General features: G+C 43.3%; 1 long non-coding RNA gene across 1 annotated transcript; it reads right to left on the bottom strand.

Moving 5' to 3' along the window:
- Nucleotides 1–361: 361 nt before the first annotated feature.
- On the bottom strand, nt 362–23,536 carry LOC121669534. The gene is made up of 2 exons (XR_006017791.1): nt 13,822–23,536; nt 362–11,236 (listed from the first exon to the last, which is right to left on the bottom strand). It is a non-coding gene; the product is annotated as an uncharacterized LOC121669534 (long non-coding RNA).
- Between the last annotated feature and the right edge of the window lie 1,246 nt (nt 23,537–24,782).

The raw sequence follows: 24,782 nt of genomic DNA, 5'->3' as shown, positions 1-24,782 counted from the left end.
AAAACAGGGGACTGGAATTTTTCAGAAGAGGATCAGACCTGATGATCTGGGGGTCTGCATCCCCAGAACAATTTCTGTAGGCAGCCCATAAGGAAAAATGAGCCATAGACCTGCCTCGGGGATTTACATTTTAGAATACCACATGGACCAGGGTAAGCACTCTTCAGGAAGCAGTTATACAGCACTGCAAAGAAAAAAAAAGTGATCTCTTGATGATGCTGAACTTTCCAGTCCTCAGTCCTGTCTCTAGCCTTCCAAATTTAAAAAGAAAGTCTATCCTAACTGTATCTGAAAATAGCACATGTCAGACAAAGAGGGGAAAGTAGGAATAAAGGCAGGAGAAATCACATCTATCAGAATGTTTCATTTCATGTTTTCTTTGCCTTTTTAATATCAATTCTTAAAAGATAAACTAAATTGAAAAAATTAACGACATACTTTACATTTAAGTAGGAGCCTTGATGGTAAACACAAATGTAATAGTATCTACTTGAATAATCTGATTTTTCCTAATCGCAATTTTCCCAATTTTCTGGCAACACTCTTCACAAAGTAAGAGCCCAGCCACCCCACAGTCCACTTGCCTGGCACACATCCCATTCAGTATTAGAACAGGCATAGTATGTAGGTGCTTCACATAGATTTATGGTATCTTCATCCCTAGATTGATATTAAATTACAAACAGTTTGTGAAAAAGAGCTTTATCCACAGCAAATGCACCTCCGCCTGCTGCTGCTTTTTCACACTAAGAGGTCAAGGGTTTAGAAACTGATTTCAGACTCCCAAGCTGTTACAGACAAAGTGCTGATATAGCAGAAGGAAGGACCACGGTCACAAAATGTATCTTTGTTTGCAAGAATTTAAAATCCCTTCTCATATTTCACTGCTATTGTATTTCCTTCCTCCAGGTTTCACCTTGGATTGAGCTGCATCCTTCTGGCCTTTGTATCATTACATATATTTTTCTCCTGTTTTTTTCTGGATGCGACTGCAGTGGTTTGCATCAAATTCAGTAGCACTGATCTGTGCTCTGGGAGTCTGCATGCCTTTATCCAAAGTGTTCCTGATGATCCCTCATTGCTTTGAAATGCTGCTCTGCACTCTCAAACCCATCAAATCCAGGTGTGCACACAGTGATGCTGCCGTGCCACACAAGCACATTATAGACCAGATGAGCATAGAACAAGGATCTGATAAAAGGAAAAGATGGACAGAGGTGTGCCTGGGCTCCCCTTGCAGCACAGTGCTCTGGGCAGATTCAGTCTGCTCCAGACCTAGCCAGTGTCTGAGCTTGGCTCCATGACGTTTATCATGTACAAATTCATCTGATGGAGTTGTAGGCCTGATTTAAGATGACTTTGGGATAGGAGAAGGGCCTGGTGGCTCCAGAAAGATACATTCCAAAATGAGAAAGCCCCTTCAAACTCTCACGACAAACCACTGCAAAGGGGAGAAGTGCTTTAACAGGGAGAGAGAGCAGGAGAAGCTGACAATGCCAAGAAACAGGTGAAGGATCCTACATATCAGATTTGGGAAAAGATGGTCAAGGGAATATTTAGACTTTGTTTTTACCTGTATATTACTAAAAACACAGCTGAAATGCCACCAGGGTATACTCAGCACCAGGTGCAAAGGGTTTTAACCCCATCTGAAGGAAGCTAAGGGACTTGGTGTACCCACATCTCATTCCCTGATGCCCAGCATCCAGAAAGGAGTCCAGATCCACAGGCTAGGGAGGCACTCTGAGTCTTCTCACAAGACTGCTCCACCTTGCAGATGTAAATGAGATCCCCCAGACTGGCTAAAGGGGAAGTGTGCACTTCCCACAGAAGAAGGCAGCTGAGCAGAGAAGGGGCTTTGGGCTTCCAAGGGGATGCAGAGTGAGGATCCCTCTTGCTCTTCTGGCTCAGTGGGTGTTGGGTTCATTCCCACACAGTGAAACTTTTTAATAGGAGCTATCAAAACTATTCCCCAGCATCCTGTGTCTTGTCTCAGCAAATACACACCTGGGAATGGGTCAGGTGAGCTCTGAGGAAGGCAGGTACTAAGTTGTTCAGAACAACAAAAGCAAAGCTTTTTCTGGGCATGATGATTTCTTTTAAGGGTGGGGAAACAAAAAAAGGTGAATTTCAGCTAAGTGGGAGAGGAGAGTGGGAATTTCTGGATTCCCAACCTGAACTCAACTTCCTGAATTCTGCCAAACAACCTGTTCAAACACCTAACTCTTTAGGCCAAACAAATAATGAGTACAGTTAATCAGCTGTATTTGCAATCTGGGAATAGTTTGTGCATGTTGTGGGAGGGAGGGCATCATGCAGAGACTTGCAGACTTACCTGTGCTTGGCATACACATTTCCCTTCATTCCTCCATTTTGACATAAGATTAATTACACAGAATAGAAAAATCTCATTTTTTGGTGATGTGGAACTTCTCAACTCTGCATCCCACCCTCCACTAGGGGCCAGTTCAAGCAAGGACTACTGGGGGGAGCATCTGTGCTCGAACCCATCAGCTGCTCTTGGCATACTGGCTGGTCCCAGTAAGTGGACACAGCTGGCAGGAGCCTAGTGAAAGAGAGGGAAGCACTGATGGGAAATACGGGACACCTGTCTTGGGTGGCAAAATATCTTGTTGCAGCCCTGACTTAAGGGCAATCAGTGAGAAGGAGACTAATTCAGAGGGCTTTCTTCTGCTGTGTCCAAAGGCAGGAACAAACCATACAAGCAGCACTCCGTTCTGTCCCCTCTCCTGAAATCCAGCCCATGGTGCCCTTTACAGGGAAGCATGGGCTGCTCTCTGGAAGCCCCTTTCCCCAGGTGGGCTGGAAGCGTTCCCTCAGCCCAGCGTTGTCTCCAGCCCACTGGCCATTTAAGTTTGCTAAGCCTCCCACTGCTTCCTGCATGTCTGATATCTTCCTCTGACAGGCTAGTGTCTGGCCTCTTCTCCCTGTTTAAATACAGGCAAGATGTTTTTCTGGTAATAGTTTTGTAATAGTTTCTTAAGATATTTCCTGTTTGGTTGGTTTTTTTCATTTTTTCCTTTTTACCACAAATTGGGTTTTAATGCCTACGTATTCAAAGCAAGAACCTGCCCAACCCACAGGCCAAAGGGCATCTGTCTTGTTTTGCCAGGTGCCAGAAACAGCAACTGGACTGTACCCACTGTCTGGTGGGTGGCAATATTCTTCACAGTTTCTACAGCACTTCCAATTTCCAATTTTGTAGAATTCCCTCGAAGTCTGCTGTATAACACAGATGCTGCTGCAAATCACTCTGACACTGCTTTAATGTCTTTAGTCTTTTGTGCTACAGTGATCCGGAGAGCAGAGGGTCTTTCTGGCAAATTTAACTGAGGCTTGGCACAGAAGACACAAAGACTTTAATTCTAGACTTTCAAATGACCCTAGGGACTTCACATAGTAAAAGGAGATGTATAGTAACAACTGTAATTCTTTCTATTGCACCCCCTCATTTGGAGTTCTCCAGAAAATCTGTGCCCAGAACAAAAAATATGGCCAAATCCATACTATAGTTGAACCTATAACAAACCAAAAACAGTAGCATAAATTTCTGACCAAGACTCATACAAAAAATCCAGGTCTACCCAAAAAAATGGACAGACAGAATTCCTTGAGCCTTTCTACTGTCACAGGAACAGGCTGGTGCTCTGGGGCTTTTGTCCTCAGTGGAGTATGGGGCCAGTGCCTTCTCAGACGCTGGGGAGGACAGGCTTTGCAGTGTGCATGAATTAGAGAAGAAGCTGGAGGATGCACCTTCTGCTCTCCATGTGTCAGGCAGTACTGACTCCCACGTTCATGAGGGGACAACTCTTTCACCATCATCAGTCAGCTGTTGGGCCATGGAATATCACGAGCCAGCCACCACCCAACACATGCTGAGACAGCTCAGGGCTGCCCTTCAGCCCCGGGAAGCTGCTGCTGCTGCATTCTCCGTGTGGACAAGCAAGCAGAGTTTGCTGTCCCCAGTTTTGCTCTCAATTCTGAAAGCAGCTTGAAGCTCTGGTGGTGGTGGTTCAATGTAACTATCTGCAGCACACAAGAATGCTTTGGATTCTTGACAAGTGACAAAGCTTCCATTTAGGCATGAGGAAAGGATGAGGGTGCATTGCAGGGCTAAAAAGGGATATTTCAGATACTCCTATGCCATCCCTCCCTATTGCTATCTGCCTTACAGGTGCTTAACTGCTGATGTAGTTCTTTTAAGCTCTGTGTGGCTCAGGTCTGTGTTTTTTAACTTGTGCTATGTGTTTGGCTCCAAGGTTACCCCTTTTTCATCCATCAATAAGAAAAATTTGGAGACATTTGTAGGATGAGGACTTGAAACTGAACTCAGCCCCAGTTCATCAAAGTACTTAAACTGCTTGAAGTGGGGCCATAAATCATAGGATAGTAAACTGCTTCTAGACTGATCCCTGTCTAGTGTATGCACATTGATACATGGCATTTAGAGCTTCAAAGATTAAAAAAAAAAAAAATAATGTGAGGCACCTAAACTAGTGATAATTTCGGAGCCTGAACAACTAAAACAAAAAATCCAAATCTCTGTTTTGTTGCTCTCTTAATAGTATAATTGTGGCCAGATGTATGGTGCCTATTTTTTCAAAATAAACTGAATTTTAGAGGGAAAAAACCTCATTTCGCAATTTGCTGATGCAGTACATCAAGCTGATGCCAAAGAAGATTTGGCTGACACAAAAATTTTCTAGTTCATGCATCTTATGGGTAAATTATCATATTTATGCGTTTATGCTTAGTTCAGTACTAGAAACTTTTCTACTGGGTCACTAGAAAACTGTAGAGCATGTCTGAGCAGTGATTATCCAAAGCACAGTGTGTCCTGCCATTCAAGTACTGCATTGCACATGTGTGTAGATACAGCTTGGCACCATGGTACTGGACAGAAAGCTGTGTCCCACCCAGGCCCTCCACCTGGGAACCTCAAAGGTCCCAGCAGTGGCAGATAGATAGCAGGAACCTGGCTCAGGAGGGGTGATTGAATGATTGAACTACAAAAGGTGTAAAAGCATTCCCTGACATTACACAGCTGCAAAAATGTGCACCTGAGCAGGCCAAACCAGGGGGAGGATGGACGCCTGACTAGCCTTGAGCTGCAGTGGAGCTCTAATCCCAGCTGCCCCTGTGGCAGGTGACAAGTGAGGCAGAGACTGGGGTATTTTGTGTGCCTGTCAGTCATGTGCCATCGCCACAAGAGCAGATGGGGCAGGCACGGCACGCAGGGACCTGCCTGTGCGACAAGTAAATACACAGAGCTCATTCAAGGCTCTTTCCTTGAATACGCTCACTGGTTCACCCTCAACCCAGTCCCGCGTGTGGACAGTCGGCAAATTTGGCCTCAGGCCCAGCCTTGAGGCTGCTCTTAAAATTCAGCGTGGATGCAGCGACAGTGTCAGCTTTAGCACTGCACGGCCCAGGAAGCGGCTCCCTGCACGTGCGCTGAGCACACCGCGGGCCCCACGCTCTGCTCCCACGCGCGGATACGCACACCAAGCGTTTTCCCCAGGCAGCTGCTGCTTGCTCCTCAGAGGGTTGCAATTGCAGGGCAGAAGGAACTCAACTCTTCCCGACAAAGCAAGCTGCATGGAAGCAACGTGTTAGCTTACCCCAAACTGTGAATTACTTCTAAAAAGGCAGACCTCTTCCTGGTGTGTTTATACATATAGAGAATCTGCATAAACATGCCACATGTCTAAGCACATGGACTCAGCCATATGCACCCACGAATACACACACGCTTCCTTCCATGTGTGTGCGTGTGTGTATGTATCCCTCTGCCAGCACCAGATTTCTGGCAGGAGCTCCTTCTGCCCTTGCTCCACAAACAGCAGGCACTAATTCTCCCATCTGCAGGCTTCACCGTTTTCCTTGCCTTGCTTTCTTGCCTGCCAGCAGACATGCCCTCTCTTTACCTAGTCAGTCTTGCAGTCTCCCCACCACTTCCTAAACTGGTGCTTTTATCAAGCAAATTCTCTGTTGAAGCATGGTGTCATCAGGGGAAGAGCTTCAGGGGCCAAATGCTGCAGGGATTAAGACAGCATGATGTGCTGAAGCCTGTCCACAACCCACCTCTGACTGGCACTCCAGAGGCACAGCTGGGCACACCTGAAAACCCCAGAACCAGAGCAGAGACATACCACGTGTCTCTGCCTTGGCTTATGGTGGATTGTATTGCATACTGAGGACAAAAACACAATAGCAAGAGATCACAAACAGAGTTTCAAATATGCTGATTTCTATTTTTCTTTTGTTTTCTAAATTTGTCGATAGGTTATTGTAATTCTGTGTAGCACAGTGATGCTTTGGCTCGAAGCCAAAGACACTAGTATTTTGAGGCAGCTGACTGCAAGGTTAGAAATTGGGTTAATACATTTTTAAAAACAGCTTTAATATTAGGTGGTCATCTGCTTTCCCTATTAGATCAGTCTTTTTAATCTTTAGCTATGCTATTTAGCTGCATGCTATTCATGAGATTTCACAGTTACTTGAAAACCAGACTTAGTCCCAGCCCTTCTATCTTATGTGTTTTGAGAGACAGCTTCAAATCTAGCCTCATCCACTGAAAAGATTAAACCTTCAGAGAGAACTGCCTTAGGTTTGATTATAGTAGAAATGGAATTATACTTTCTTTTCCTGACTCTTTACAGAGGTTTTTTAAACCCATGCAAGTGTTAAATTCAGTCTGCAGTGAAGCTGGTGAGGATGTTTGTTCTGAATGGTTGTTCACTTTTTACCACTACCAAACAGGAATGACAAATTTGAGACCAAGTCCTGTAATATTTGTTTTGACTGCACTGCTGAATAAAAAAAGCTTGAAGGACCATCCTGATATCTCTTCAAACCACCTTTGTACAATTTTATCAGACATGCTTACCATGTCTCTTTCTAGCACCATCTCATTAAGAAAAACAATCAGAGGCGAAGGAGGGTAAAAAGAAAACGGAGTGTGTAGATGAGGAAAACTTCAGGTTTTTTCTTACAACAAAAACAGTTCCAAAGCTGGCCTGAATGTCTCTCTCATGTATTTTATTCTCTCCCCAAATCCTTCCTAGGTTGTGTCGTTTTAAAAACCTGCAAGCTGGGACATCAAAGAGAGCTCAGGCATAAGAGGAAAGAAAGCATGGAGGCACTGTAAAGAATTAATACACAAAGATCTGTGGGATTAATGCCTGGAGATTTGGGTCTGTTCACAGCCACAGTGGAGACTATGCAGACAGGGCATGAGAAAAGATTTGCCCTGAATATCAGAGTTTCCTGCTCAAGGGCTTTTTCAGCTCTGCCTTGCAGGATGGGAAGGCAAAGTCAGCACAAGCAGATCTACACTGATACAACAGCTGAGTTACTGCCTCAACACCAGATCCCTTCCTCCCAGTCAGAGCTGTCACAAAGGCAGGTTTGGTTTTGTTGGGGCAGTTTGTTTTGGTTTTGGAAGGATACGCTTTGTCCTTGAGATTTTTTCTTGTTGGACAACCAACATTTGGGGCGATGCCATAGATTCCATCAATGCGGGAGCCTGCTGCGCCTTTTCTTTCTAGACTGAGCCCCCACCCTGCGAGACCAGCATGGTGTCTCTTGATCCTTCCAAATGAAATTAGGAAAATGGGCTGGCTGACTTGCATCTGCCCTATGCTGCACGAAACGGCATTGCAGAGAGGGCGCATTTGCTAGGAGAAGTAATAAATGTAATTTCCTCCATGAATTAGCTGTGCCACGCTGGCTCCAAAGGGGCCAAAGGGAGAACAAGAAAAGAGCCACTGTCTGTTAAAACACCAGCCCCTGACTTATCAAAGGAAATGGGATATCAGGTCATACTTCAAAACCTAATGACAGCCGTTCAGGGGATTTGATCAGACCCATTTCCTTTGCTCAATTTTTACGGGGCACTGGGTACCTTAGAGTGAGCATGGAGCCCTCTGTGCCTCTGAGGAGAAGGTGACTGAAGGATAGACCAAAGGGATGGAGGGGAGGGCAAAGCAGGGCACCGGCTTGTAACCAACTGGCTCTGTTGGTGCCTAAAGTGACCTTGTGTAGAAGCAGGAAGAATTTCAGGTCGGCAGAATGTAATTACTCTGGTTGGAAAGTTGCCAAGATTCTGGCATTAACATCCCTATGCCTCTAAAAAATGCCACAGGGCCAGAACTATAGATTTCTCCATGGCTAGCACTGGAGAGGTAGAGGAGCCTGTAAGCTTTGTGAGCAGCTTGAATTGTTGTATAGTGGGGGTTGCAAGAGCAGTTAGGTTTTCCAAATCTCTCTTTTAGTTTAAAAGCCACGGCTAAACTAGAGTAAAATGGTGGATATTCCCCTCCCCTCCCCAACCCTTTCCTCTCTTCCAGGAACAGAAGAAGAAATTCCCATAGAACTCTAGCAAATACAACCTGGTAAAATAGCACACACAGATTATTTTCTCTTCCCCCACTGTCATTGCTTTTTGCAAATCAATCTCATTCAGGACAAAGTCTATAGCAGACAGAACAACACTCAATTCTAGCACTGTCCCAACACCAGATGAAGACTGAGGGCCTACAGTGCCCCCAAAAAGACAAAGGTGAGGTTCTTTTTTCTAAGCACCTCCTTCTACTTTGTGGCAGTTCAGGGAAAGCCAAACTGAGTGCCCTACACTTGGCCAAAGTTTAACAGGACTTTCTGTAGCACAAGAGGCAATAACACTCTTAGAGAGTACTGAGTCCTGCTGAGTTTCATTGCCAGCAGAAACACTTTGTACAACCAGGTGTGGAGGTTTCCTATACAGATCTTCCAAATCCAGGGGCCCACATCTGGTGCCAGAGGAGAGGAAGGGACATGCTAGCAAAACAGCTGTATTGGATTATATTCATAATTCTCAGAAATGTACAGAAACACTTTCCAGCATGCGAACACTTGCGTTTCAGGATTAGTCTTGAAGAGGCAGAATCGAATTCTTCCCTTTCCTGGCACTCTCCCCTTGACCCACAGGGGATCAATCAGCTTGTGAGCTACAGACGAAAATTTGCACACAATAAAGATTCTTTTCAGATACAGCATTTGGCAGGGGCTCATTAGAGGAAAAAAGGGCACTGCTTTAGACAAGGAGTGGCATTAACTTTTCTCCTTATAAAAGGCAAAGGATATGAGTTACACAGAAACCAGACATGAAGTTCTGAGAATGGGGGCCTGATAGACAAGCCTGAGTGACTTTGAGAGCCCCATGGCATCACCACACACTGCCTGTGCAGCCATGCCACGTGACAAAGTTGTGGCTATGCAGTATGACTTCAGTTTTAGATCAGAGCTGGGTCTCTTTACATGACAGTTGTACAGAAGAGCTTGAAAAAGCAAGATGGAATGGTCATTGTCACATCTTCCTTGTCAAACATTCTTTTAAAGCCCAGACTCTGAAAGAAGACAATGACGAAATACTTGTATTTCCAAAGTTAGCTTCTGTCCTTCTCTGCTATAGAAGAAAATGTAAAAAATGATGGAGGTCCAAAACAGAAGAAGTAGAACTTCATTTTGCAAGTGTCAAAATTTCTTGGTCTCTTGCTCTCCAGCTGGCAAGATTGCTTGAAAGCCCTGGGGGCTTTTTCCTCAGGAGCTTGCCTGACCTGCAACACCTAAACAAACAGGCAGGAACACATTCTTTCATTGTTTTCCTACAATTTTTGCTCCTGTAATTATTCGTATTTTATGAAAGCCAACAAGAGAGATGAATAGTCTAACTCTCCGTGAAGGCTGTCTTTTTCCCAGGGGAAAAATCTGTAAGTTTCCACAGTGTTGTTGCTCCTGTTTGTACCTAAGAGTCAAATAAAAGTTAACCACTCCCGCACAGATTTTTGGGGGAAGTGCATTTGCTACTTTTTATAACAAGGCAAAACAGAAGCAGACTGCCAAAGAAACTCACATGACTGGCTGCAAGTGAATCACTGCAAGTGAACTGCTATTTCTTGTGTATGCATAAAGTTTTTCAGTCCCAGCATGCTCGGTCCTCAGAGAAGAATCTCCCCCTTACTCTATTTTGACTCACAATAATTGCATTTTTTCTGTAGCATCAGCCCAAATTGAAGCCCAAACTGTTCTGCATGCCAGAGAGAATAGTTCTGCTGGACAGATTAAAAAAGGACCAAAAAAGGCAGTCATGAGATGTCTCAAATTATGCAAGGTGATGCCCTGATGCAATACAGAAAACACCCCAAGAAGAGGGTAAGCGGAAAAAAAAAAAAAGTCTGGAAAAAATGACCACAAGCTTGTATTTTAGGCAGGGAAAGGAAGCCCAGCTGGTGTCATTCCAGTACAGACCAACTTTGTTTCACAGTTTAAAATGTGTTGTGATTGAAATAAAGCTGTCCATACAAGCACTGCCTGCCTCAGAGGCACTCTGTAAGTCCAGGCCCCGCTGAGATTGTGTGCTGGCAATTGTTTGATAATTCTCAAGCAATACACCTGCACTCTGAATCACTGCAGGTACTGCTTTTATAAACAACAATTTTCAAAGACTTAAGTATGTATTAACCAAGGTGCAATACTGAAAAGGTACATTGCCCCCAGATGGCAGCCTCTAAAGTATTCCTCAGTTCCTGAGGAATAAAGACATGAAGCAAGAGCAGCAAGAAATCACCACGGACTTCCTAGGTGCTCACTGTAAGGTCACTGGATTGCAATATGATAGTCCCACTGCAACATTAGGGAAGAGTATTTTCTTTTTTAGAATGACAACAGTGTAATTTTCTGGCCTCCCCATGCATTATTGGAGGTCTCGCATTTCTGGATGATCTGGATTAGTGTAACTTTAATCTGTTGCAGCATTCATTCCATCACCAGCTCTGGCAGCAATCCAGGCAGAGGACAGAAAACCTCCAACAGCCTTTCTTTGGGAGCCTTCTTTTCCCTATCCACTTCACAGACATGGTGACAGCTTTTTCTGACTCAGAAATAAGCCTGTCTTACATTCCTGTTGGCTCTGAGAGCCTGAGATAGCCACATCAGCCTGTCACAGCCGTCTGTCACAGGTATCATTCTTCTTGTTTTATCACACCATTATGCGACTCAAAGGCCACAGAGTAGGCAAGTATCAGAACCAGGAAGATGTACTAAGTTTTTTACACCTTCAAGGAACAACAGCATTAAGCAGATGGTAATTTATCATGAGCGCTTTTATTTGGTTCTGGTTTGCATCAGTTTTAAGAAAAAGGTGTTGACTTCATGAGGAGTCCTTCGTGATATACTATAAAAAGAGGGGAAAAGAAAAAAATCATCAATACTCAGTTAAAAATAGACTCCCAAACTTTCCTTTGGTCAACCCAGTAAGTGAGAGCAGAAAACAGAGCTCTGCTGAACAAAACCTAGAATTGTGGCACTTCTCATGTGTGGTGGCAGATTAAACAGTGATAGTCATGAAACAATCCCCCCATCTCTTCCTCCATGCCATCCACCATGTCTCCCTCAAGTGGGAAGCAGCATCCTCATTGCAGGATCAGCTGGTAAAGTGGCACAGCAGCTGTTCTGCCACCATCATGTATCAACGTCAAGTTCACAATGTGGTTTTCACTATCTGCTGCTAATGACCAAGAGGTAAGGTGCTCCTCACCACCAGATCCTCTTTCCTGCTTAGCAGAGCTGTTCAGGCTGGTTCAAGAAGAGAGGTTGTTTCTAAGAGTGTGAGCACTGATCCTTCTCTTCTGTTTAGATCTTCCCCAGCTAACACCATGGCAAAGAAACAATTTTGGGAAGGGACAGAACAGCTGAGGATCCTGATCAGTTCAGATATCTCAGCTTAAACTGTTGCCTATACACTACCTGCATCATCCCTACTCTGCAGCTCTTAGCACTTCTCTAGAGCTCTGGAGCACTGACAGACTTATAAAGTGTCCTGCCTTACAGTGGCCTGACCAAGACTCAGGATGTATAGCAGAGTGGAACGCTTTGTGGGGGACCCAAAAACTTACACCACTCCATGGCTGCAAAACTTCCTAGCTCTTATTAAAGATTAGCCTCTACAAGTATCCAGTCCTCTCTCAGAATCACGCACCACATCACACACAAAGCACAGCTAGATTCACTCTAGAGCTGGGGCTGCTATGAACGAGCCCCTTTGAAGATGAATTAAAAGTGTGCCATCTGTAAGTAAAGCAACCTGTTCTTGTGAAGCCAGATATCTTCACTAGGAAGAAAGGCTCTCAAGTCAAAGGCAATAAAATATCTCAGTTAGGAATGGTATCTCAGAGTTTAAATTCCCTCTTTGAAGTAGCACACAGGACTGTTGTTATGTGTGTTAATGAATAGCTCAGCATTCTCAGACTAGTTAGTTAAGCACTACAAGGAATTAGAAATGCCTCGTGCCAGCCACTCTTTTCTATGGAGCCACTGGCAATGTTTTTGTAGTAGTTTGTCTCTGAAGCCTTAAAAGTGGCATTGATGAGGCTTTCCATAGAATGAGGGTAGGAAGAAAGCGAAAGCAGGTGTACTGGATAAATAATAAAACCCCTGGAATTTATTTCCAAAAAGTCCCAAGCAACAATTTCAGCAGCAGCAAACACAGGTGCTCAGCAGCACTCTGGACAAGAACATGCAAATAAAGATGAGACAGAGACACATAGAAAGGTGAGTTCCTTATTCCCCAATCCCTCTTACTCCTTTTGGTTATGTTCATTTGAAAAAACACTAAGGTCAGAGAAAGCAGTTAGGTATGCTGCAATCAATAACAAATCAACTGCTTTTGAACAAGAAATTCTGCACCCCTCTGCTGTCTGAAAAAATAGTGCACGGGACATCTTTCACAGGAGATACACAGTATTACTGGGTGGACCAAAGCCAGGAGTCAAAGCCAGGATAGCAGCAGAGAGAAAATAACTGTGGTAAGCTATTAACAGCAGTTCAGTGGCTTCTAAGCTTAGCCTCACTTTTGCCAGCAGGAAAGATCCTGGATACTACTTCATTGAACATTACTGCCTTAAGCAATATAGCCTCATTTATTTGTGTATCTGTTTCACCTCCTAAAGAGAAGTGGTTTGGTCTTGTAAAGGCTTGAAGTGACAGCAGCCTTGAGAACACTTTCAAGGAAATGTATGGAGAAGAATGCTCTTAAAAACATTAAAGCCCCTCTGTTTTTATTTCTGTACTCCAGATGCACTTCTATTTGTCCCCTAAATAAACCCTCACTCTCCATTCCTTGACTTAAAAGGTTGATGTAGAAGTTCCAGTACCTCTGTGAATCATTGTAACTAGTGTGACAGCTTCAGTCTACACATGGTCCCTGGGAATTCAGTGGCAGAAACCTCCCTCAGAAGGAAGCAAGCTCAGCAGCATAACCCTCTGCCAGCAGTCAAGTAACTCAGGTCTACCAGCAAACAAATGCAGCTGTCTTTTGCAAAGATTAACGGGATGGGGGGAGACAGACACAGTCCAGACTCCATCTCTTCTCCTGGAAAACCCCCCTTCCCCACATGCAGATACCCATAACCCAGCTAAAGAAGTCCACTTTAAGCACAAGGGACACCTCCCCAGTCTCTGCTGCCTGACAGAGCTCTGCCCATTACCAGCAGCCTGTGCTGTCACCGTGTCCCAAGTGGCCTGTGCAGACCCAGGGAAGCAGTCCTGCCACAGTGTGCCCCTGCTTCCCATGGCAGAGAATCACTAACCCTGCAACAATACTGCACGTTAAAGACTGCCCACTACCCTGCCATCAGCTAACACCAGGCAGGTCCCTGGGTACCAGCAAAGAAAGAAGCATTAACACACAGCGCTCTTTGGGAGAAACAGAAAAACCAAAACCAACTCCCCTCCACCCCCCACACACTTGTTTTTACTTACACTCTGATCAGTTCCAAGAAGTCTGTTTTTCACCCAGCATGCTGCTGTCAGGATACACACAGTCTCGCAGTTGACTCCCATTTGTCATGATTATTGTTTCCACCAAGAGAGATCCTGTCTTAGGAATACACATTATCTTTATGTATCCAAACTCTCAGCAGCCTGAGATACAGTAAACTAAATAGCTCACTATCACAGAGAGATGAAAGTCCTGCTCCCTCTTCTCACCTCTTCCCTCCCTACACATACCTTGTCAGATCTTATTGCCCACTGATGTCATGCACAACCCAGAAGAAACAAATGCCAGCTCAGATGTACACGAAATCTCTGCCTCGGGCTTTTCTCTCTCCCTGCAGGGCTTCTGGGCAAGACCCAACGTAATCAGGGGTCACCTGTTCAACAGAATGGCTAAAAGCTCCATCTTCCTTCACAAACATCACTCTCCCTCTCTAACACAGGACATGGCTCAGCCATTCTCTTTCCAAAAAATAAATAGAACATGTTAATAAGTGTCCTGCAGGCATCTACAAGGATAGCCTGTAGTGTTGCAGTGGTGCTAAATTAGCACAGTCATAGATAGTCTCTGAAAAATACAAGGAACTTGGTTTTTTTTCCCCTTCACAGTAACTATTGTGACTGGTTTTCACTAACAATTGCAGAAGTCAAGTTAAAGAAGACAGCTGTTATATGAATTAGCATTTGAACTCTCATGTGTTTAATAACTCCAACATCAGAAGTTTTTGCTCTGGCCACAGCCTCCCCTATGTTTCTTTCATACAGATTCTTGAGTATCTCAAATTTTGAGCATACACCATGGGTGTTGTCTATAGAGCCACTCCCCATCACCTACTTTCAGGAAACTTACAGTAAGTCAGTAATTTTAAATGTGTGTGTCAATAAAAGCACTTGGCAAATAAATTCGAAATCATAGAGGAAAAAAACACAGACAAAGAAAAAAAAGGATATAACAAATATGCACAAGCTCAGATGCCCAGGCATTGTTTCCTTAGAAACCAGGCTAAGGACAGGAAAATCCTGTAACCAAGAGCAATGTCTGTAGCAGGGCCTCAAGACTTGATAGTAAAGCCTTGACCTTAGAGTATGAGCTCAAAACCAAAAATCCTCCCTCTCCTCCAGGTTATATACCTGCAACACATGGACAGGAGTAGATAGTGATTGCCTTGTAAGGTTCAGATGCTAAAATAATTAGTGAGAAGTGATACAGCTGACAACGTGATAAATACCATCCTTGCAGAGAACTGGCAGGCTGCTGCATTATCAGCACCCAGACTAAACAGAAAGGCTTACCAGGGAAAACACCTGCACTTACTATCCTATGGAATCAAGTCTGAATTTCAAAAATCTCCATCTAGATCTTAAACAAAGGAAGGGATTTTGCAAAGTAAAGGGGTTTGATGGAAGCTTGTCTGCCATGTCCACCTGGGGGATAAATGGGCAACAGCCCAGCATTAGCACCCACATGTGTAAGGCTAATTTTTAAGAAAAGTTCTTCAATCCAAATCTTTTGCCAAAAGTCACAGTAAATGGCACCAAAATTATTTTTGAGTGAGTGTTACATGGCTCATGTCAGATAGGGACAGTTAGTAACAGGAAGAGTCTAAATACATACAGATTTCAAACAGTGAAAATCTGTACTACAGCTCTTGTGCAGCACAGGAAACTGGCATTACAAGATTCATAACTCTAGTAACACTCCTCTGGAGTATGCCAGGGAAGACTTATTCCTGCAAGGACTCTGGAATAGCTTAGATGTAGATTTGTATGGGGCTGTCTCAATCTGCAAAGCAGCAGAATTTGGTTGAAGGACTCCAAAACACATGGAAGTGGGAAGTAATTTTTTTCAGACTAGGTATTAGATAGTGCAAAGGTGATGCTGGTCCAAAGGAGATGAGGATCTTCCTGCCTTGTAGTAGAAGTGGGGGAAATTGTCTCAGAAAACAGAAAAAGGAAAGTATTTCTGACCACATTGGTCAGTTAGAGGTCTTGATCACAAGAGGACTGAATGTTCATTCCTAGCGCTCCGTGTGCAGTCTCTGGCTAAAACCTTAGTCTGTATGGTGGAGAGTGTGTGTATCTCCAGAAATCTTAACAGTAGCTGGAAGAAATGGGTTCCTCCCTTACTATTTCTTTAACTCAAGAGAAGGTGCCTGGTTGTCTGACAGTGCAATCTTTGAGCCAGTGGAAACAGAAAAAAACCAGGAAACCTGTTCACAAGCTGATTATTATGCAGATCAGCAATCGTTATCCTTTCTCTCATTACCTCAAATGCTTTCTGCCATCTGTTGGTAACAAACCTGCATCTGGCAGATTACCAGAGGAGCCCTAATCAATGGGTAATTGGGGTAGAGGATTGTGTGGACAATCCTGGCAATGAAAGCACAGAAAAACTTACAGTGGGAGAAGAAAGTTTGTCCGTCACAAGTGTGACATCCTATACCCAGCATTTCTCTACCGTTCTGACATAATTCCTTCTAGGTGGGAAGTCTGTGGAGGGGTTAGACAGAGATTTGTCACAGGCAATGGGATGAATTATACCAGCCTCTGTAACAATACCTCAAGCAAAAGGTTAATTTCTGACAGATTAAGCCAGCAAGTGCTGCCAGGAGAGGCACAAGCAGAGCAAGCACAAACATGCATGAGTTTTCATTTCCACAGTTGCCTTTTAGAACCATCTGTTAATGAGACACAGAGGATGCTATGGACTCATTCAAGTAATGGCTCCTAATTTAATCTCTTAGTGCCTTCTGACAAGAAATGCTCAAAATATGTCCACTGCAGGTTTTCCTTCTCCAGCCAAGCATTCAGGGTTCTGCTCCACTCCACGTAGCCCCAAGTCTTGATTACAGCAGCTCAGATCTAATATTCACATTATTCCTCTGGCTTCCAAAGGAAACAAAGCTTCTAAAATCATACTTCTGGTGATGAACTCCCAACAGAGACATACTGACAGATTCCAACTGAAATTTCAGAATGAGGCAGAGTTACCAGATTACTACAATTTTTTGAGGGAAATTGCATCTGAGTGGAACAGAGAAAGCCAGCCAGAATCACCAGCAAGGGAAAGAAAAAGGGAATTTGCTGCTCTGCATTCCCATTGTCAGCTGGCTGGTCTGTCAGCAACTGCTTTGAGCTATTCTGCACATGTGGAGCTGCCAAGTAACTACTTCTGCTGATGTTCTTCTCTACCATGAGCATCTAAGAAGTAAGATGAAACTTTAAGTGGTAATTGTAAAGATTTCTGTAAGAACAGATTTTACTGATTCATCTTTCAAAGAACAGACCAAAAAAACCCAATACTGTACTGTTTGAAAGTTCCACCCTTCTGCCACTCCATAGATCCAGAGGAAATTATCAACCAGAAAAATGTTCAGAGCATTTGACTTTCTCTCTCTCTCTAACCACATTGTAATGGCGCTTGAGATGTCAAGATATCAAAGTTTAATAATGACACAATAAATCAACAAGCCTAAGTAATCTCCCAAAACTAGATCTAAGGGTGTGAAAAAGGCAGTACTTTTTTTTTTTCCTCAGTGACTTGCAGGCCAGTGCTGTGTTATGCCTGTTTGCACTGGCCCTGGCAGCTGGGAAGGTACATACATAACATCCCCTGCCCAGACACCACCCTAGGAGGGTTGCGTTCATTGGCACATGGAAGAAATAAGGAATTCTTGTAGTAAGAAAGTAGCCCAAAGAAAAGAAGGAAGTAGAAATCCCTATAAATATCCAAATGCTGCCAATGCCCATGCATGCTGGGCTGGGATCCAAAGTAACTGTTTTGGGATGATAAGAATCCAAATTAGGCACCTGAACATGGGAGAGGAACACCAAAACCCTAACTAAGACATTAGTAAGACTGTGACCAAAAACCAACACCCTCAAGTGATCTAATATCTAGGCTGGGGTGACTAAAATGTGAGAATGTGAATTTTTACTATTCAAAGGGACTAAAAGGAGACATAGGAATGCAAGTGAAAGTTGGTTTTAGAAGCATGTTCCCAAGAGATACAGATCTTATTTCCTTCCTGCTATTAAAGGAAAGGGGACTTTGATATGTACTGGACTACAGAAGGGCAGAGAGCAACACCCCCATTTATTCAAATCCAATGACTTTGCTTTTTTTTAAATTCAGTGTTTCAGGGACATTACTGCAATCTCCATCTAACAGCTGCAGCCTGCGACATGCTGCATTTACGTCCCTGCTCAGTAGGCATCTGAACACAATAACTTCTCATAGGCTACCAACTTGGACTGCTACCAAACCCCAAGGGTTTTGTATAGCTTGTGACCCAAATTAGCTGACTTAAAACTTTCAGAGAGGGAAGAGAAATAAAGCTGGTAGAGAGAGATTTAACACACTGCTTTTTGGGGGGGGGTTGTTTTTGTTTTGAAATAGAGATATTGTGTGGCCCACCTTGAAACAGGGAAGAACAACTCAGTCACTTCTCTGAAAGATCAGATACCTGTTTGTCAATGGGAAGAATAGTTTCTCCAGCCATCTTGAGCCTCCCATACTCACTAATTGTATTAGTCAGAAAGATGGAGGCACAGTGAAGAGCCAAATCCTCTTCACATGTTATTTGTGGCACTGAAAAAGCAGTGAAAAAAATACCAAAAAACCCAGACTCAGTTCTTCAACATGGCTATGCTTTTGTGGGGAATCTCTGTAGATTTAAATCTCAAGCTTTGCTAAAACTGCAATCCTATTGCTTTGCTACTGAGACACCTCAGCACAGCTACACTGGACAAGCGAGAGGCGGCATTAGTTCAGACATGACACTGAATTGTCCTGCTGACACCTCAGTGACTCAGCTGTGCAAGCATCTAAGATGAGAGCATTTTAAAGATCCTGAGTATTTCCATATATACACAGTGTTGTTTAGGAAATAAAAGCACCTAAAAGCCAGGTATGATACTCAGCAGCTTCTAGGAGAGCTGTTTATACATCAGTAACCCTCTTGAATCCAAAGTATGTCTGTCCTACTCTCTAACTCCTCATCCACTAACATAGGAGGCTTGTAAGTCATCCTCTGTGTCTGCTGCAAATGATAAAATCTGAAACACCTTTTCCTTCACAAACTTGTGATGCTCCTGTCTATGACTCAGAGAAAAGTAGTACACTCTTCAGGAAAGAGACACTGGCCGGAAGCAAGAATTTTCACAGCCTGTACTAATTCTACTGTATTGAAATAAAGACTGAAATACATTCATTACACTACCCTGGCACAGCTTTGGTCTGTATCCCATGTTTCCTCCTTCTAAAATCTGAAACCCAGTGGACCTCTTGTTACCATCTCCATATAATTCTCTTCCTTTCTTCCTTAGTTTTCAAGCTTAGTGGCAGGGAGCTTTACCACGTATTCACCCTTCCTCTATGTATGTCAGAATCAAACAGTTCTTTGCTAAATCAATGAGCAAAGGAGGTGAAAGAATTAAGTGAGACAAAGGTGGCTGTTAAGATGGTGCCTGTCCCAGTGATAGAAGAATCAATAAAAATTATTTTTTAGGCATCACTCTTGACTCAGGGTCTCAAACGAAGATAGTCAGCTCCACAAGTGTCCTAACTTCTGAAGAACAGGATAAGAAGAGAGCACTTTGAACTTCTGCTCAAGGCCCTACCTACAGATTTTTGTTGACCTACAGAGAGCATTCAGCCTTGCTCTGACTTACATTATGCAGATGTGCTGAAGGACTCACAGCAATATCTATGTTGTGTGCAGAAATTCTTCCAATTTCCTCATTTTAACATGAACTTCTCAAATTGTTGATTTCATTCAGAGCATAACCCAGGGCAGGACAAGATACCTGGCAGGCAAATAATCCACACCTTTACCTTTGGTTCAGGTGCCACAGCATCAAGCAAGCTACTCACTGCAACTCAAAGCCGCTAAAACATTGTACTGAACCACTCAATTCCATGCAGTCACCACTTTCCAGGTAACCTCTCCACAAGGGTACAAGGGCTGTTTAAGGTTCTTCTTAAAACTCCCTTCTGTGTCTGTAACCATGCTGCAGAGAAAAACAGCTTTCAGGGAGAAAACTCTGATTCTACAACAGCAAAGAAAGTACTGCCAGAGTCCAGTCTTGCTGCCTTCTGAACACTGCTATACATTGTTCCACTTCACAGTCTCTGAGGACTGGCTGTATGCACCAACACTAGGTACATCCAGGATCACAAGACATTTCTCAATCAACAGCCAACAACAAATTTAAGAAAATGCTTCTTATAAACAGAAAAGTCCACATTAATTGATTTGCACCCACTCAAGTTCACAGAAGATGACATCTCTGTCCCATTCCATTAGATGTTTCCTGTACTAAAATATTTTTTGCTTTGGAAACCCTGCAACTGCAAGTCTTTGAAGCATATATTGAGAATTACCATAAGCAACCCATCAGAAGAAGATAGAAAGATGACATGGTCCTAGTTGTTCCAATCTCATTAACTGGGTAAGCAGGCAAGTGTTTGAAACAGACTGCAGAACATAAGGAAGTGCTTTTCTCCCAAAAAGGCTGCTCAGCAGAATGTACCACTGTAACACAAATGCAGATGTCACTCTGAGACAGTCATGCTGTGACACACAGGCAAGTATTCAGCAAAGAATTGGGGCATCTAGGAGCATAAGCCTCAAGCCTCTTTCTCCTCCTCACCCAACCACTGTTCAATTCTTTCAAACAACAGGAGCTGATTTAAGTCTACAGTCCTGTTATCTAGGATGGGAACATATTGTTCAGCTTCATGTGGAATATTTTATTTAGATCAATTATACTGTTATCTTGATAGCTACTATGAGAAAAATTAGACAACAGATATTTTGCTAAAACCATAGTAATTAGTCAGAGACCAACAATTTTTTATTACCCCTGCCCTCCAAGGCTCTTATCAGAGAATAAGTGTCTTGTTCACATGGTGAAAAACACGCAGCAGCCATCAAACACAGCCAGGGCAGCTGCTAATAATTGTCACGTAGAGTCTGTAGAAAAAAGTCCTCAAAAACTAATCCATCAGCTTTTGTGCTCCTCTTTGCCTGTGACATTCCTCAAAACCACTCTGTGTACCTCACTTTTAATAAATGTGTGAAAATAAAAGAGAATCTGTAGATAGGAACAACTTCATTATGAACCCAGTTTCACAGTAATAATTTGTTTACTAGAAAATCTATTCAGCCTGTACACACAAAGAGATGAAAAAAGACTGTTGAATAACTGACTAATTGGAAAACACAGATGTCTGCTTAAGCAGAGTCCAGCAGCCTCCAAGTTCAGGCTGTGTTCTGAAGATCACGCCCCATGCCAAGTGACCAGCACTTGGATTTAAATTGCATGAAGTAGGGAATACCTGGTGTTGGATATCAAACCAGTTGCTCAATCCTTTTCTTATTAGCCATCATCTACAATGAACCCTTCAGTATAGATCATGAAATGATGGATAGCCTATAGTTCAGCTTCTCTGGAACACTTACACTGTGATAAAACTCTACCAAAAACTAGCATTCTCAGTTCAGATGAAGCAAACAAACCATGTATTAAACATCTAATCCTTTTCTGAAAACAACCCAGCCCACAGCCAACACAGCAGCACAGCAGGAATATATGAACTCTACAAAGTAGGGAAATGCCTGAATTACTACCTGTCACATATCAGGTACAGCCTGTATGCCCCTTTATAAAGCAAGGGTATTTACATGGTGCTAGGAAGTGTATGATGGAAATCTCTGTGCAGTGAGACAGCCTGATATCATGCAGACACATCAGTTATGCTTATTCCCACACCAACCAAGCTCTGCAGCTCAAGTGTTGAATTAAAACAGCTCTCTCATCACCACAGGGGCCTACAAGCACTGCAGCAAGTCTGAACCCAATACAGATGTGCTGCAAGTTGGAAGCTCCTCTGCTGAGCTACCCCACCATGGCAAAGAGAGTGTGTAGGATCAGTTATAGATGTACTTGTAACCTTAAGAGTTTTCCTGTAGCTTCCCTGTTCCTAGGCAACCATTCCTACTCAAACAAGCTGCCTCCAGTACCTCTGGCCATGACAGACAGGAAACGCCTGAGCCCCTTTTTCTCCCCATCCCAACAAGTTTCAACGAGTAGATCTAACAAGTTTGTCTAATCTTTTTTCCCCTCCTTTCACCTGAAAGCAGCTGCAGGCCAGGTTGCTTTGAAATTCATACCCTAAATAAGTAGCCTGATGCCTTTCCATGAGATCTGGGAGTGAAAAACCCAAACAGTGAGTTGAGGGGGAAGTATCACAAGTCTCCAAAATCACAGTATTACCATGAAATGCAGATCCCAAAGGGTTCAGAAGGTGTAAAGTCAGGACTGGGCATAATCAGAGATAGTAGACGGTTTAGGAGCTGAACCCATACATCATTCACAATGGATTTAAGGAATGCCTGTAATGTTCCTCTTTCAAGCCCTAAGCTCTTCAATTTTAAGAAAGTCCTTATTTCAAAGGAAATTTTTTTTTTTCTTTAGCACCTCAGTGTGAGAAATACAGATCCATCAATATCACAGTTTGGCCAAAATGTTTTTTAGAAACCACCATTCCCTTTCCCTTCTAGGGCATCACTTCCTTCATGTACAAAACCAACAGAAGAGCCTGGACAGCCCTTCTCTGCTTTGCAGATGCCGTAAGAGCCTCTCATAAACACTACACATACCACAGTGAATCACATTGTACTCCATCTATTCTGGAGAAAAATACTTAATCCATCTCAATAGTAACAACTTAAAATTCAAAAATACCGCAAGTCTTGTATATTTCAAACCTCAAATTTCAGCTCAGCACACTTACTGCAAGGAGGAAGTCTACTTTTAGTCTGTCTTCCCACAGCTCAGTAGAGGGCTGTTGGATGAAGTGAGGCAAGGAACAACAGACTCCCCATGAAATTCCACTAGAAATGAAGAATTTGCACTTGTAAACATAGACAATCTATATGTTGGCATTGACAGGGCAGGGGTGAATGGGAACCACTCATTCCAAGAAATACATGCTAATACATGACTACAGTCTGAGTCAAATTACATCTTATTTTGATAGAGTACAAGATGTACCTACTCCCACTTGCTGTTTTATTGGGATGATGATGCCACAACTCGAAAAAGAAAACATACTAACTTATCTGTTTATGCAAGTCAGTGTCCAATATCACATTACAAACCCAGCTTTACTGGTGCTTTTAACATGACACACTAAATGTGAACTCAGGCGACTAAGGAGCTGGCTTACACTCTGCGTGTCTGCCGTCAGGAGAATGTGAAGAAGAAGCAAACAAAATGACCAGACCCAAGGTCACTAGATATTGCAACTCCAAGCCCAGGGATGATCTCTCTACAGCTTACTAAATCAGCCAGGTCTGTAGGGAACTTACACTAGAATACAATTAAACAAAAGAGGCTGCACCTCCAACACCATGTTCAGTTTCAGGCCTCTCACTACAAGACACATATTTGAGGAGCTAGAGCACCAAGAGGTGTCCAAAGAGCAACAAGGGTCTGGAGCACAAGTCTTAGGAGGAGTGGCTGAGGGAACTGGGGTTGTTTAGCCTGGAAAAAGAAGGCTCAGGGGGAATCTTTCTGTTCTTTACAACTACCTGAAAGAAGGTTGCAGCAAGGGGCCAGATGGTCTCTTCTCTCAGGCAACAAGCAACAAGGATGAGAGGAAATGGCCTTTCAGTTGTGCCAGGGGAGATTTAGATTGGATATTATGAAACATTTCTTCACTGAAAGGGTGGTCAGGCATTGGAACAGGCTGTCCAGGGAAGCAGTGGAATCACCATCACAGAAAGCATTTAAAAGGCACGTGGATGGGCCACTTGGAGACATGGTTTAGTGGTGGATTTGGCCATGCTGGGTTAGCGGTTGGACTCAATGATCTTAAGGGTCTTTTCCAACCTAAATAATTCTACAATTCCATGCTACTCATTTATTAACAGAGTAAGTCCAGATTTTGATGTTCAAAACATGAAAATCAGTGACCTGTGAACTGAAATTGCCATTTAGTTAAAGACAATTAACAAATCCCAAAGGCACTGGGATCCTGGGTTCCTCACTTTTGTGCCAGTCTTTCTTCTGCTACAGAACACCTTTAGCTGTCTGCAGCAAACCTCGGTATTTAAATGGGCAGCAACGACATCTAGCGGCTTGTTGGGAATTTGCCTTTCTAAATTCCCAGCCTGGGCATTCATTTTTAGAAAGGAGACAGGACCCACTGCTTTCAGCATTTCTCTTTGCTGCTGCCAACTACAGGAAGTGCACCCAAAATTCTCTACAAACTCTTTCAAAACACACACTCATCACTGTCTTCCTCCAACTCAGAGTACTTCCCCCCATCCCTTGCTCAAAGCCTAGGAGAGGTCATGTAGTAGGCTCAAGTTTGCTTTAGGCCTTGCCTGCACAACTGAATTTCTTCAGTGTAGATTTAGCTGCAGATACTTGTTCTGGGTACACAGGGCTGGGGCTCCCACCCACCCTTTTGGTTATGCTGTTCTTCAGCTGCATTAGGCTAAGTGGTAGGATTTATTCACACAGGCAAGGACAAGACTCAAGGCCACATCATTTTTAACAGCTGGTACAGCTCATTCATAGCTAAAAATCATACAAGGGACTGCAAGTTCTAAAATGTAACTGTGCTGAAATTACAAAGAGAAAAGATAAAAATGCTATTCTGAATGCAAGGAGGGAGAGATCTTGCAGATTAGATTTATGGGAGAACAGTAAGCAGTTCACATCCCTTCACCACCATGAACCTACCCCATCCCCCAAGAAAAAATAAACCCTCTTACCTTTTTCACTGAGTGATGTTGCAAAATTGCAGAGAAGCACAGGAAAGTGGTTACTGAAACTTTTGAAGCATGTGACAATGTAATGAAAGTTCAAAAGATACCTTTAGGTAGCTTCCTGTATTACTGGCACTAGTCATTTAATCACTGCTGCAGTCT

This window comes from Corvus kubaryi, unplaced genomic scaffold (assembly GCF_017639235.1).
Source record: "Corvus kubaryi isolate FWS band 111438036 unplaced genomic scaffold, C.kubaryi_AGA036_p1.0 37392, whole genome shotgun sequence".
NCBI classification, from domain to species: domain Eukaryota; kingdom Metazoa; phylum Chordata; class Aves; order Passeriformes; family Corvidae; genus Corvus; species Corvus kubaryi.
Note: the sequence above shows the minus strand (reverse complement) of the source record. Positions and strands in the feature narration are given on the sequence as shown.